At 36.9% G+C, this 12,991-nt stretch overlaps 1 protein-coding gene across 3 annotated transcripts in view; it reads right to left on the bottom strand.

The window, feature by feature from the left end:
* The window catches only part of LOC126871263 (putative fatty acyl-CoA reductase CG5065), a 43,423-nt gene that overhangs the window by 7,833 nt on the left and 22,599 nt on the right, over positions 1-12,991 (bottom strand). Inside the window, exon 1 of one of the 3 annotated variants that reach the window (XM_050629871.1) lies at positions 3,822-3,978. The exons of the other annotated variants lie outside the window; for them this stretch is intronic. The gene's annotated coding sequence lies outside the window, so the exon portion shown is untranslated. Of the gene's footprint in view, positions 1-3,821; positions 3,979-12,991 lie in introns of those variants that run through there. 3 annotated transcript variants of the gene reach the window in all.

Genomic DNA, 12,991 nt, shown 5'->3' on the forward strand with positions numbered 1-12,991 from the left:
ACGCCAGAAAAATGACTGAAAATTCTCAACGCGAGAATTGATTGTAATTTTAATAAATAAATACAACAAAAAAATTAAGAAACTTTCCTTAACCCTTTGCTGCATTCCGAATTTTATTTCAATTTCGTTAGCAGCGCAGCTCCCAACGCTTTTAAGCGTTTTATTTGAAATTTACTTTAACTGAAAAATAAGACAATTTAAATAAATAAGGGAAGAAACAAATTCGATTAAATAGCGGTTTTATTCACACTATTGTTGTATTTTGTAATTTTTAAGTGTACGATATATCCTGAAACAATTTCCAGGATGCAATGCTGGTTTTCCTTCGCACGGAAAAAGGTGGGACTGAAAGAATGTCGAGTGGGACTCGACGAAGAAGCTCCTGAGATAAAAACGACGTAGGAGTGCAAAGGGTTAAGAAGAACCGTAGTCAGCGATAACGACGACTAAGTTACAGAGTTCATAAAAATCTTGTCTATTTCGTTGCTAAAACAAGCAAACGTTCTTTGATCTGGAATTGCATAATATCGATCAAACCACGTTAAACGATCATCGACGATGCCGAGTAGGTTCGTGATACGATTCGTAGAGATATTTCTCGTTTCTATTAAAACCAACAAACTTCTGCGAATCTGAAATTCGTGATCTGTCGCGTGACGATTTTCTCGATCTTAGGTCTGTTTCACGTCTCGTCGAATTGTACCATGTTCTAGATGAATAGCAGAAGAAGAGGAATATGAGAGACGAGGGAACTTTTAGATACGCGCTGCTAAGCGCAAAAGCTGGAAAATACTAGAAATGTAGATAAAAGCGGTTTCGATACGATTCTAGGTCAGCGTCCTGGCCTCGAAACGGTCACGAGAAGCCGCCCATTCCTCGGCCTCCACGGACGAAGAAACAAGGAAGAAAAGAGAGGAACGTCGCTCGACCCCGTTACACGAAAACCCGTTATGCGACGAACAACGACCTGCCGACTGACTGACAAAATCCTCGTTTCCTTTCTGTTTCTCTCCGTCTTCCGCTAATCCAGTTTTCCTCCCTCACAGGGCCAATCTTCCTCGGTCTATTCTTTCCGCCTTTCTCTCTGTCTTTCGTTAGTTTATAACACGATATACACTTGTAAGAGTTCGTCTTCTATTCGTCAAGTTTTAGGTTCAGCAATAAAATTCGATCATTAGTTGCAGTGGTCTCCTATTTTTCTTCTTTTTTGTCAATCAAATTTCCGATAATTTAAGAGTACACAAGAGACACGTGGTTTCTTTGAAACATTTTCGTTGATATATTATACGCAAGAGAAATTCGTATGGAAAAACTGTGATATGTACAGAACATACAGCGGCAAACGTATAAATAGGAAAATCTTTGTTTCTAATTGCTAGTACTAATGACATTCTACGTTATAAATTCCTCAAGATATATGAAGGTATATTGAACATCTTAATTTACACGATATAGGTCACTTCTTATCTAGCAATGGTAGTTAAGGGTTAATCAGGTTCCTCTGTTAAAAATGATCATCTGAGAATTTGATATTCAAATGTAAAGTTGGCGGCCTACCGAACGTTACAATTACGAGAATAAATAGCGATAACAAGGACGTAACAACGCAGAAATAGGTAGGATGGAAATTCTTAGCGATAATGGTTGTACGTTCATGTACATTATGCATTGCAATTTAACACATCGTGTATTACGAGGTCGAGAAGAATACGCAATGTAATGACGCCGAACGTAGCATTAGATTATTATCCGTTGTGCAATCAGAACACGAAATTATCGAAAAACATAGCCAGGGAAAGTGAAAGTCCACTTAAAACGTTGCCGCTAAACGAGAGCGTAATATTATGCCATTGCGAAAACGTGCGAACGAAGAATCAAAATCGGTCTTCCGGTATATATAGATAAAGTCGGATTTCTTTTTTCAATTTTTCTCTTCCATCGAATTATTAGTTATCTTGTGGGTCTGAAGTTATCGCAGAAAGGAATATAAACAGTTCTATCTCCAAACTGAATAAAAAGGCTGGTGATTCGGTTGATGCAAGAACGTAGAATCAAAAACTCGTTATCAAAAATTAAGGCTTTAGGACTGTGATAAAAAGTATTTTCTCAATTAAAAAACGTTCATATGCCATTAAAGTCGATTCCCTTACGATGGCTAAGAAATTGTTCGAGGTACGAGCCAAAGCTTACTCGTGGAAATTCCACTGATTTTCTTTATCCATTTCTTCCGAACGATCCCAACAAATTCCTTTCTTTCTCTCTTTCTCTCTCTCTCTCACTCTCATTCTTCTATAATTTGAAGAATCAATACAAAAAGCGTGACATCGGTTTTCAAGCATCGCGTTTGGCGAACCGCCAAAAGACATATGTTGCTAGTAACTTTGGGACCATTAAACCAGCGTGCTTCTGTAAGTAGCTTAACTTTCGTTCAGAATGACACGAAACGCGGAAAGCCTTTCGGGTAGACCTCGAGATAATAACAAATTGTATAATATCAACTCGAACATTGTCAGAAACGTTAAACTCATCTCGGCGAAAGAATTTTGGAAAAGTGACATTTTTTCATTTTTAATTTGGAAAATAGCTCAGCAGTCGATAGAAGATCATGATTTACTTAATCTACAGATTCCTCGCGGCTATCCTTCCTAATAAATTTACGTAGCTACGTAAAATGCGAAATGAGCGACTGAATTCTTACAATCAGATAATTCTTAGAATCTGTGGCACTACAGGAACCCTGTTGGGACGTGGGTTAAAACTAGAGCTACATGTCCCACTTTTAAAAACCGTAATCGACTTACACGAGGTATTCAGCGAGATGGTGTGCACGACTTTTAAAACGCACTTGCGATAACGTAGGGAAAAAGATGTTTGAAACTGAGGTTGATCTGTTTTGAATCACCTACAAATTCAAACTGATCAAACGGTCGAAAAATATTTCTTTCTATAAGAGATCAAGATCATCTTGGTTTTCTAAATGGCATGATGTAAATAATCCTGATCTCATAGTGTCGTAACTGATAGCGAAACGAGTTATGCAACTTCGATGTCTGAGAATTACGGGCGACCTTGACTTCAGAAATCTCGGATTCATTGACTCGTGGATTTATTAAACCGTGAAGTTTGATTTAACAGAGCGTTAGGACGGATATTACGAATAACGTTTGCGCAATTAACAAATTGCGATAGTTCAAACTACCAGACTACCTTTTATGCAGCAAAAGATAAGATCGAATTTTTCTACACGGCATTGTACAAATTTTTCGAAAAAATTTACTTGCCAAAGGGAAGCTTTGTTAAAGGAAAAATGTACCGTAGAATTGATCTTGAGCATGATTTTCGAGTTCAATCTATTTTTCATTTTTTTTTTCTTGTTTAATTTATCGTAACGTGTAGTACCCGTTACATCGTGTAATATTCAAATGCACTATATGTTCTCTTGAGAAAAAAGTGTTATTGTCTTATCAGCCTCTACATTAATATATTTGCAATTAATTTGCATTTCAAAACGTCCGTAACAGCACACGCGTTGGTATCTGTTACCGATCGCACGTTGTTTATTTGTAATGCACATATGTAAAAGAGAGTTGAGTGAGCTTAAAGATCCGTGCACAACTGCATACGCGTTCTCAACGCGAGAATTGATTGTAATTTTAATAAATAATATAATACGCGAGACTGTACGAAATGTGTGTTATAACTGAATTGAAGATATCACAAATGTCCCATACGACGCTCTACACTCAATACCACGAAAATTTCAAGATGATACACTTTGGAGTTTCTCAGTGATGAAATTTTAGAATAAACTGCATACTTACGTCTTTTTATGATACAAACAACCGATCTCGTGCAGCTCAAAATTTCCAATGGTGTGTCAACGGCGTTAAAGCAGCACTGGTCTATCAACCGACGTGTTTCAACCGTTTCGTCTATTCTAACAATCGAGTGCTTTTTCTTTTCTGACGATTCAAAATATCTTTTGACACATATATATATATACATGTATCAGTTATCAGGAAGTATGTGCCAACACGAGATGACCATCCAACCGATTGGTAGTAATTTATCTAGAGAACTATTCGTCGAAGAAGAAAGAAAGCCAATCAGGAATAAAGATATAAAAAGAGGCAAAATATCTCATTTCAAAATTTTAGAAGTTGATTGGAAGAATCAGGCACGTGGAAGTATAGAACAAGGTCTTCTGCGTGTGTTTTACAAAAAATGTGACATGTATCATTTCTTACATCCGGTCACACCAATGATTCTCTAAATTTAGGATATTGACGCGACTGCTTAAACAAGTGATATTTAGTGCGGTTTTGTTCGATTTCCCAGAACTTCGGAAACCTGGGCTCGCCCGGTTTCTTGCATCAAGGCCCTCAATTCGAGGAATGCAGCGAGTGCAAGCATGGCAACTACGGGGTACTTCGTTTAAAAAATAAAGCAGAAAGTATCGAAATCTTCGTTCGTTCGATGTATTTCATAAAAGAAAAGATGTATATCACTCGTTCATACATCGCATCAGACAATGAAACACAGTGTTACTTATCTTTTCGTTGATAAAGAATAATAACCGGAGTGATTATTGAAATCGGCATGTAAATAAAGCGATTTATATAATAATTACTTGTAACAACAATAAATGTTTACGATATTATCGTAAAGAATTCTCACTGTCTTCTGATATTCGTCGTTGTCAAGTAGCCTTCTAATTATTTTAAAGAATATCTGGAATCACCAATGTTTCTCTGGCGCGATGATTCTAAAACCGTGTATATATTTTAAATATAATAGATTTACGATCATCGGTAAGGACAGTTACATGATGCAAAAGGTCTCTGCAATTACCTTGGACGACAAAGACTTGTGCCCAATCTTCATTACATAATGATCGATATTTAAAATCTAATTACTGCGATTCTCACCTCTTCATATTGGTCGTGCGTTTTAAAATCGTTTGTGTCTCATTGCAAATTTTATATCAAATAATTTCATTCTACAACTACTTGGTTACTTATTAAACGCTTGGGCGGTTTAAAAAGACACTTGTAAATAGAAGAGCAATTTTATTATCTGTATTATCTGAGCAATTTTCAAGCATCTAAGATAAGGATTGTAGCAAAACGTCAATGATAACGTAATGTATACACCGTAAAACGCAACTAGCTGATGCGAATGTTAAATTGTTAAAATACATAAAACATCAGACAGCTAGAAGATGTTTCCACTACCGTCGACATCGCCGCCATCGAAATTCATAATTCATAATTCTGTTTGTTCCAATTATTTTTCAGAATCGCTCGTGGCGGACTCTGATGCAATTTTTCTGGCTGATGTTAAATATTCTGACCAAATAACGTTCGTTTCGTTATTCGAATGTAGAAAGTAATTTTTATTTCTTGGTAATTCGAAATCCAACCGAACAGTAAAAATTTGATATCTAGGAAAATTGTCCTGTGAACGAAGAAATATAATAGATAAGGGAATATATATATATAGAGTGGAGACTCAACCTGTAGCATAATTATCTCTTCTGTTTTCAAGCAATTTACTTGTGTTTGATAAAAGAAAATTTGAACAGGGTACCGCGAAACCGGGGAAGAACAGCTACAAGCACGATCGAAGCTTATTTCAACGTAACATTATAATACGAAGATCATTAAAATTCTGGTAGGTGTTTCGTTTGAATCATATCAAAGACGCGCTTTTCCTGTTAATCGTTCTGGCATCACAAATCGAAAGTCTATGACCTCGTGACACACTTCTCGCGATTAATCCATGTTAAACAAATATTGCTTACCAGTCATACGAGACACGTGTTTCAATTTTCGTTTTGGTGGCACGCAAATAAGATTTATCGAGGGAGCATATTTTCGCCAATGTCATATGTCAATGCCAATGGGCATATCACTCGTTGGCCGTTATAAACGAAAGTACTCGGTATTTGCTTGCATAATGGGTTTGAAGCTTCGAATTTCGAACATCGACGTATTCGAAACTAAGAATTTCGCGATGCGAATAAACTCTCAGAAAATTTCAGATCTCCCATTTAAATTCTCACGAAACCGTGATTTTCCGATTCGAAGCTGTTTTAAGTCGAACATCTGGAATTTAAGCTCTTAATGAGGCTCGACGTTCCGAATTCGGGGTCTTTTGAAACGGAAAATTTGTAATTCAAAACAGTCTTGTAGGTTGGGCTTCGCATTCGAATTCTAATAAATTTTCACTTTTCATCGGAAATTCCGTGCAACATTTGGAATTTTAATATCCAACTCCTTCGAACTTTCTTCTTCTTTCAAATTTGTTCTTTTTTTTTTCTTTTTAACGATCCTTGGTAGATTCCTGCAATTTGTCCCGTAGGACACTCGACAGGTTCTTCTAGCCTGTCAAGGCTAGGGTGTGGGTGCTAATTCCATTGCATCAGTGCTATTACAAGAATCGGATTTTGCGTCATTAGATCCTGCGGTTGTTTTATTCTCAGTGTTCTAACGGTACTGTCAGTGTACAGTGCAGTGGCTAGCGCGTTTGCTTGGTTTATCGTTCTTGTTTTCTATCTGTTGGATATTTGCTGGATTTCCCTCTTTACAGCGGCGATTTAAGGATCTTTGATTAGTCCTTCGCTTCCTACGTACCAAGGTACGTCCGTTATCGTAGGAAACACGATCGATTGCACCATTTTGCCTTTCATTTTGGCAATGTGGCTTTTAGCTATTTTAACGCGTAATTAGATACCGTACTGCTTTTTTATTATGACTTTATACATCAGTAGCTTATATCAGTATATTATATCAGTATCGGTAACACGTTATACATTCTAATGCTTACTTGTCGCATTTTTCTGCGTGTGCGCTGTTTCCAAGTTGCTTTTGCAGCCAGGTATTTCGCTATTTTTATTCGCGGTGTTTCATCGTTCTGAAGCCTGACTTTTGGAGCGTCTTCTTCACGGATGGTGAAGGTAAGTTGAAACCCTAAACCTTGAGGATGATTTGTCATTATTTCGTTTTTTTTTTTTTTTTTTTTGTTTCAATTTCCAACGGGTCTCGATGAAGCAGAATAAGAAACAGACTTCTTTTTCTTTCACACATTAATTAACTCGTACGTATGCACAGAGCGACAGACAAGAGAAATTTCGCGACACATATACGGCTAATGGATCGTGCTCGCAAAATTTTCAAAATGCACCGCTAAAGCCGTATAAATCTCTTGCGTCACTGTATGGTCTTCCGATTTGTAATGTAGATTCAATAAGAAGAATACGACCATTGTATGCGTTAGCGATGAACTTCGCCCGAGATAATTAGGACAAAAGTTGGTTAATTCTGATCAATCGCCGTTCTCGTTATACATATTTCATCACTCTTCCTTCGTTTGAGCGAAGAAATATTCTAACCGCACGAACATGGAAATGTCGTAAACATTCGATTTAAATCCAGAAAATTAGTAATTTTCAGGATCGGAGTATTAATTCGTATGAGACTACAGTTACGAATGACCTTGCTTCCGTGCATTATGATCAAACTTGATCACTTTTAATTATCCGACATTTTTACCGCAATAGTTTCTCCAGCCTGAAAACGCGCGACAAATATCTTCGATACGTACAATCTTTTATCGTGAAAAAGTATTTATCCACCTGACGTCGATCGCAGCAACGAAAACACAGTAAAAAACAGAAAAAGAAAAGAAAAAGAGGACAAGAAATTTTTCCATGAAAAGTCATAAAAATCGAATTTTACGCGAAGAAGTCCAATGCAAAGATTGACGCTCATTCCCTAGACTTTACATAGGAGATCTTCCCAGAAGCGTATTTTTCTTCGCTTTTTTTTTATTCAGAGGTGTTTATTACGATCGTCTCGTCTGTAGGAATTTTTGACAAATTAGATGACGTTGTGCCACGACACGAACAGCAACTTCGATTGTTACGTATCCTACGTGATATAAGGATCAGAGTAAAAGAATTATAAATAAGAATAGTTATATACAGGGTGGTTGGTAACTGATGGATTCTACGCGAAAAAAGAAGTCGAAAATATAGAATAAAAATTTGAATTTTGACTTTGAATTTTCGCTCGGCACGCGTGCACTTTATCGCGTCTCGTTGTAGCGGATCTCACTGTAGATCGTTGTCTCGATGGAAAAATAAAGAAAAAAATAAAAAAAAAAGTTTTTATTTCCTTTTTCGCGTAGAATCACCCCCTTTCCGCTTGTACCACCAGTTACCAACCACCCTGTGTATAACAAACGTATATAGCAAGAACTGGACCGATCAGAGCGAGTCTGTCCACCAGGTTGAGACTTATGGATATTTTAATTTTTCTTTGCATTAATATTTAATTGAATTAATTTGGATCGTCACGAATTTTGAGAAGCATACAGATCTTCGACAAGGTCGATTTCACACGGAGATACGAGTATCGTAAAGATGACGCGAAAGATCATTAATAAGCATTTATCACAACGATCTAATTTCACTCACGATCGGATTCGTGATTTTGCTCGATGTGATCTCAGTCTCTTGATTTTGATCGAATTATTTCCTATAAAACGCTTCGATATAGTTCGCATACGAAAATCTGCATTCACTTAATTTCCATTCAAAATTACATTACGTTTCCTGCGTACAGCGTAAATTTATTTCGTCTAACATCAAAGATGAAAAATAACTCGATCTTCGTTTTTTCGTCTCGTATCCGAATAAAATATTCATTTCTTTCTTCTGCCGATTTCAAAATTATAAATATTCATTCGACGTCGTTAATATAAAATATACAGGTGGTGCAACGCGTGCAAAGAACAGCTACGCTCTCTTCTAATCGGAAACTATCACGAGAAATCACTGTGAAAAGTCACCGTGACCGAACGAACGCGATCGAATAACTCGTGATTCTCGCAACTGCCAGTTCACGTCATATCTCTAAACGCGATTACACGTGCCGCTGCTGAATGTCCTCATTTGTATCAATGTTTCATTCGTTGTGACGGCTTCGTACGAAAAGTATCGTTGCCAAGATACGGGAAACGAGTATCGCGATACTGTAACTCACGAGAATCGTCGCGTGAACTTCACGTTCCCTTTGCGTACGTACGTTCGTTATATTCAGATACGCGTGTGAAACCCATCCTAAGCAAAAGTCGAACCAACTAGAATAGAAAGCGATAAAAATTTGTATCTTTCGTCGAGTTAATATCTGTTTGAGGAATTTTTTGATTTCGCGTGTTTGTTCGTTTCTCCAAGATTCATTAACATCTTTGTTCGAATGCCTGGCTTCGTCGCGTTGTATTCGCGTTTTATCTCCGAACTTCTTCTTCGTTTCGTTATATCGGCTGATTTACAACCGCGTCTCTGTCTTGCCGGCAACTTGCTTCATATTCTATCGTTAATTTGCACTCTCTGCTAATAGGTTTGCTTGGCTAATAGGTTTAACTATTGCATAGTTGTTTGATCTTAAGAGTAAAATTCGCGTATATATGCTTAGAAGGGGCATTAGCAAGCGTAAATGATCGTTTTAAACGAAAGTTACGTACTTATGATGTGGTTCTCGAAGAAAAAATATTTGACGTGTATCTCTCCTTTTTTTCCTGCTTCTTACGCTTTTTCTCCCCCTCGCCTTTTTCTACGTGCTCGTATCTACGTCGAAGGAGGAGGAAAACTGTGGCGAACGTTCAGAGGGAAACGTATCCCACGAAACACCTTGGAAATTATTTTTATATTCGTTGTTAGAGTTTCATGCTTCGCGTTTTGTGTTCGAATTTGTACGTTTTTGAAGTTTACACGCAGCGAAAATATAAACAGCAACGCATAGGGAATATGGAATATAAGAGGTGCGCTCTAAGATGAAGTTTAAGTTGCAGATTTTGAGTCTAAATGCAAATACGAACGATGTTAAGGAGCTTGGCGATTGGGAGACCATAACAGCGAACCAACGAGAAACGTAACTGAAAGCCCGTGCTAACTCGCAGCAGAAGGATTATAAACGAATAAACAATAAATAAGTAACAATATCTGAGCAACTATTAGTTTTAGAAAGATAGCTGAAACGTGCACGCTGCTTGTTTCTAATCAGGTAAATTTAACTAGGTAAATAACGTCTTAAAAAATTATTTCGTTTAACAAAGTATAATGAAGACTAGCGTACATTGCTGCAAAAGCTATAACAAAGATTAGCATGTTGCTGCGAAATGTTCATCCGCTTTTCGTCTCTACCATCGTCACAAGGAATCTGAAAATGTACATATGAAAACTACAAAATATCGATCACAAGTATGTAAACATTACGCAGAGATCGCAATAGATTTTACAATAAATCGGAATAACATTTAAACAGCCATATTCAATGCGCATTATATGCTTAAAAATAGACCGAGTCGTACAACATGCTAATCTTTTGTTTCAATATTTCTTTCAAATAAATACCTGCACGTAACTTCTTCGTACATATTTTCAGATTAGTTGCCGATGTTAGATGCCGATATAATCGTGACAAGCTTCAAAATGTTCTATGTAACAGGTAGAATATTTTCTATGGCCAGTGAGCAAATACCCTTCGCGAGACAGCGTATGAAGATCGTTAAGCATCGTTTAAAATTTTATTCCTGGTGACTCGTCGATCTACGGATTTTCGAAATTCCTGTCCTCTTATTTTAAATAGCTGGACAGTGTACGGCCACACACTTGTACGTACGAATCGAACGTATACGGAAACCTGTCAGATTGAATAATTTTTATCGTGTTATGCAATTAATCGATCAATTAACGGCGATGAGTCGACTCGCATAGATTAGATAAGGGTGATACGACCAATTTGACCGTGATTCATTTGGCTATTCTTCCGCGGCGGCTACACATACAATAGATCCGATTCGGGTTTAGAACGAGAACGGTATCAATGTCGTGGCCAATGACCCTCGTCAGTGAGAAAGAGGGAGCAAAAGAGAGAGGCCGACTCGGCGCGGCGCGGCGGCCAGACGTAGCTTCCTCGTTGCACGATGAAATTTCCTCTTTAACTAGCGATTAAACGATTCGAACCTCCGGTTGCGGGTTTAATTCGTGCGGATTCTTCTTATTCGGCTAAGTGCACCGAGCCTGTTCTATTTTAGGCTACGATCACACGAGCATTGAAACAAAGAATGTTAACGCATTGTTAACGAGACACTTTCCTAGCAACTAACTAAACTATCCAACTAACTGAGTAACTGGCGATACTTGGACAAAAAATGAATTCGTTCGTACTTGATATATTGCGATATTTTTAGAAAGGCGATTAGAGGAATAATCGGAAATTTGTTTTATCTGCTAAATGTTATAATCGTTACTATGATTTTTCTGAATGCATAAAAAGCCACGGTTTACTAATAACTACTGATCTACAACTTATAACGCGAACAATTTCTGCTCCATATATATTTCTCTTTTTTTTTTATCAAGACGAATTTATTTATACCGACAGCTATGAAAAAAATTAACGATTTCGTGAAGTCGTGCGCTTCATGATAAATGTTTTTCTTTTTTAAATTGGCCGATTTTTATTCGGCAAGAGGTCAACGTATAACTTCACTTCTGATTAGCGAAGTGAAGTATTATTTAAGAAGTAATTCGAACATAAACTATTTTTGTTACGAATCCCTCTATCATTGTGTGTGCGTGTGTATGCGTACGAGCATAGAACGTTACATTTGTGGATTCTCTTTTTACAAAGGATCGAATACGTTGCAATGTGATTGTATGTATCGCGTGGAAGACCAATTGGAATCATCCGCGGATAACGTAAGTTTTAATTAGGATGCTGGCTGATACGATCCGTTATTATTTTATTATTATTAATTATTTTACAGCCTATTATTTTATTTACAGATTATTAAACAGCCTGGCCTCAATGCGTGTTCATAGAAGTCAAGTTACTTGACTCGACATAATCTAACTGCAAGTGGGTATCCAATGGAAAATGAATTTCTAACGTGGCGTATGGCTAAAATTGACTTAATTTGAGGAATCAATGCCAAGAAACACGAAGCTATAAATAGCACCTTACGTTGTCTAATAACTATAACTATTGTTTCTGTTCGAGTCAAAGAATAGAACTTGAAAGAACTTCAACTTTACTTGCCAGAATTTCGAAAGAATTTGTGTGGTTTCATATTAGTAGTTTAATGATCGAGACGTTGAGACGGTCAGAGGACAGCTCAAAATGTGTTTCAATTACCCTCGAAACCTTCGAGTTAAGGTCATTGCCAGTCTAGCTTTGATCTTTATTAATTGGCGTTGAACGATGCGTCTCTCTCTCTTTCCTTCTCTCTCTCTCTCTCTCTCTCTCTCTCTCTCATGTGGGTAGTGTCCATGGACTTAACAACAAAGTTGACAAAGAGGGTAATCACTCTGAAGAAGAGCAATGTGACAGAGCATAAAGGCAAAGAAGCATTAAGTCATTTTGTCGTGCTAGTTCTTAACTACTCGAACTGAACTTTTCAAAGAAATGTAATTAATCACTCCACGCGTGTCTCATTGATACAAAGAACACGAATTTATAATAATACGATGATAATTCTACTTAGAAAACAGCAGAGGCTGTCTAATTTCTAACAGTAATATTGAATTTCATAAACCTAAAACTCAATTTCTTCAGTTTACAAACAAGAGGAGGTAGAACAGTTAAGAGCTAGAGCGATGATTTGTTTATTATCAAAGTTGGGCATTATTCGAATTGTTTCGTATAAACATTTATCTAAGATAATTATTCGAATAAGTGTTTACATTAATCCAACATTTTATTCGCATAATGGTTACCTGTGCCTCGTAACAGATCGTTTTCACTCGACTAATGACTTTAGAATCATTCGAGTAACAATACGAATAATTATTCATTTATTTCCACTTGATTCTGTGCAAGTTTATTAATACGGTTTTGGACTATTATATTACTTTACCGAGGAATAGTAAACTTTGTATATAATAATAAACTGTAATCGGAAGTTTCTTTCTTTCACAACAATT

Source organism: Bombus huntii, chromosome 11 (genome assembly GCF_024542735.1).
Source record: "Bombus huntii isolate Logan2020A chromosome 11, iyBomHunt1.1, whole genome shotgun sequence".
NCBI classification, from domain to species: Eukaryota; Metazoa; Arthropoda; class Insecta; order Hymenoptera; family Apidae; genus Bombus; species Bombus huntii.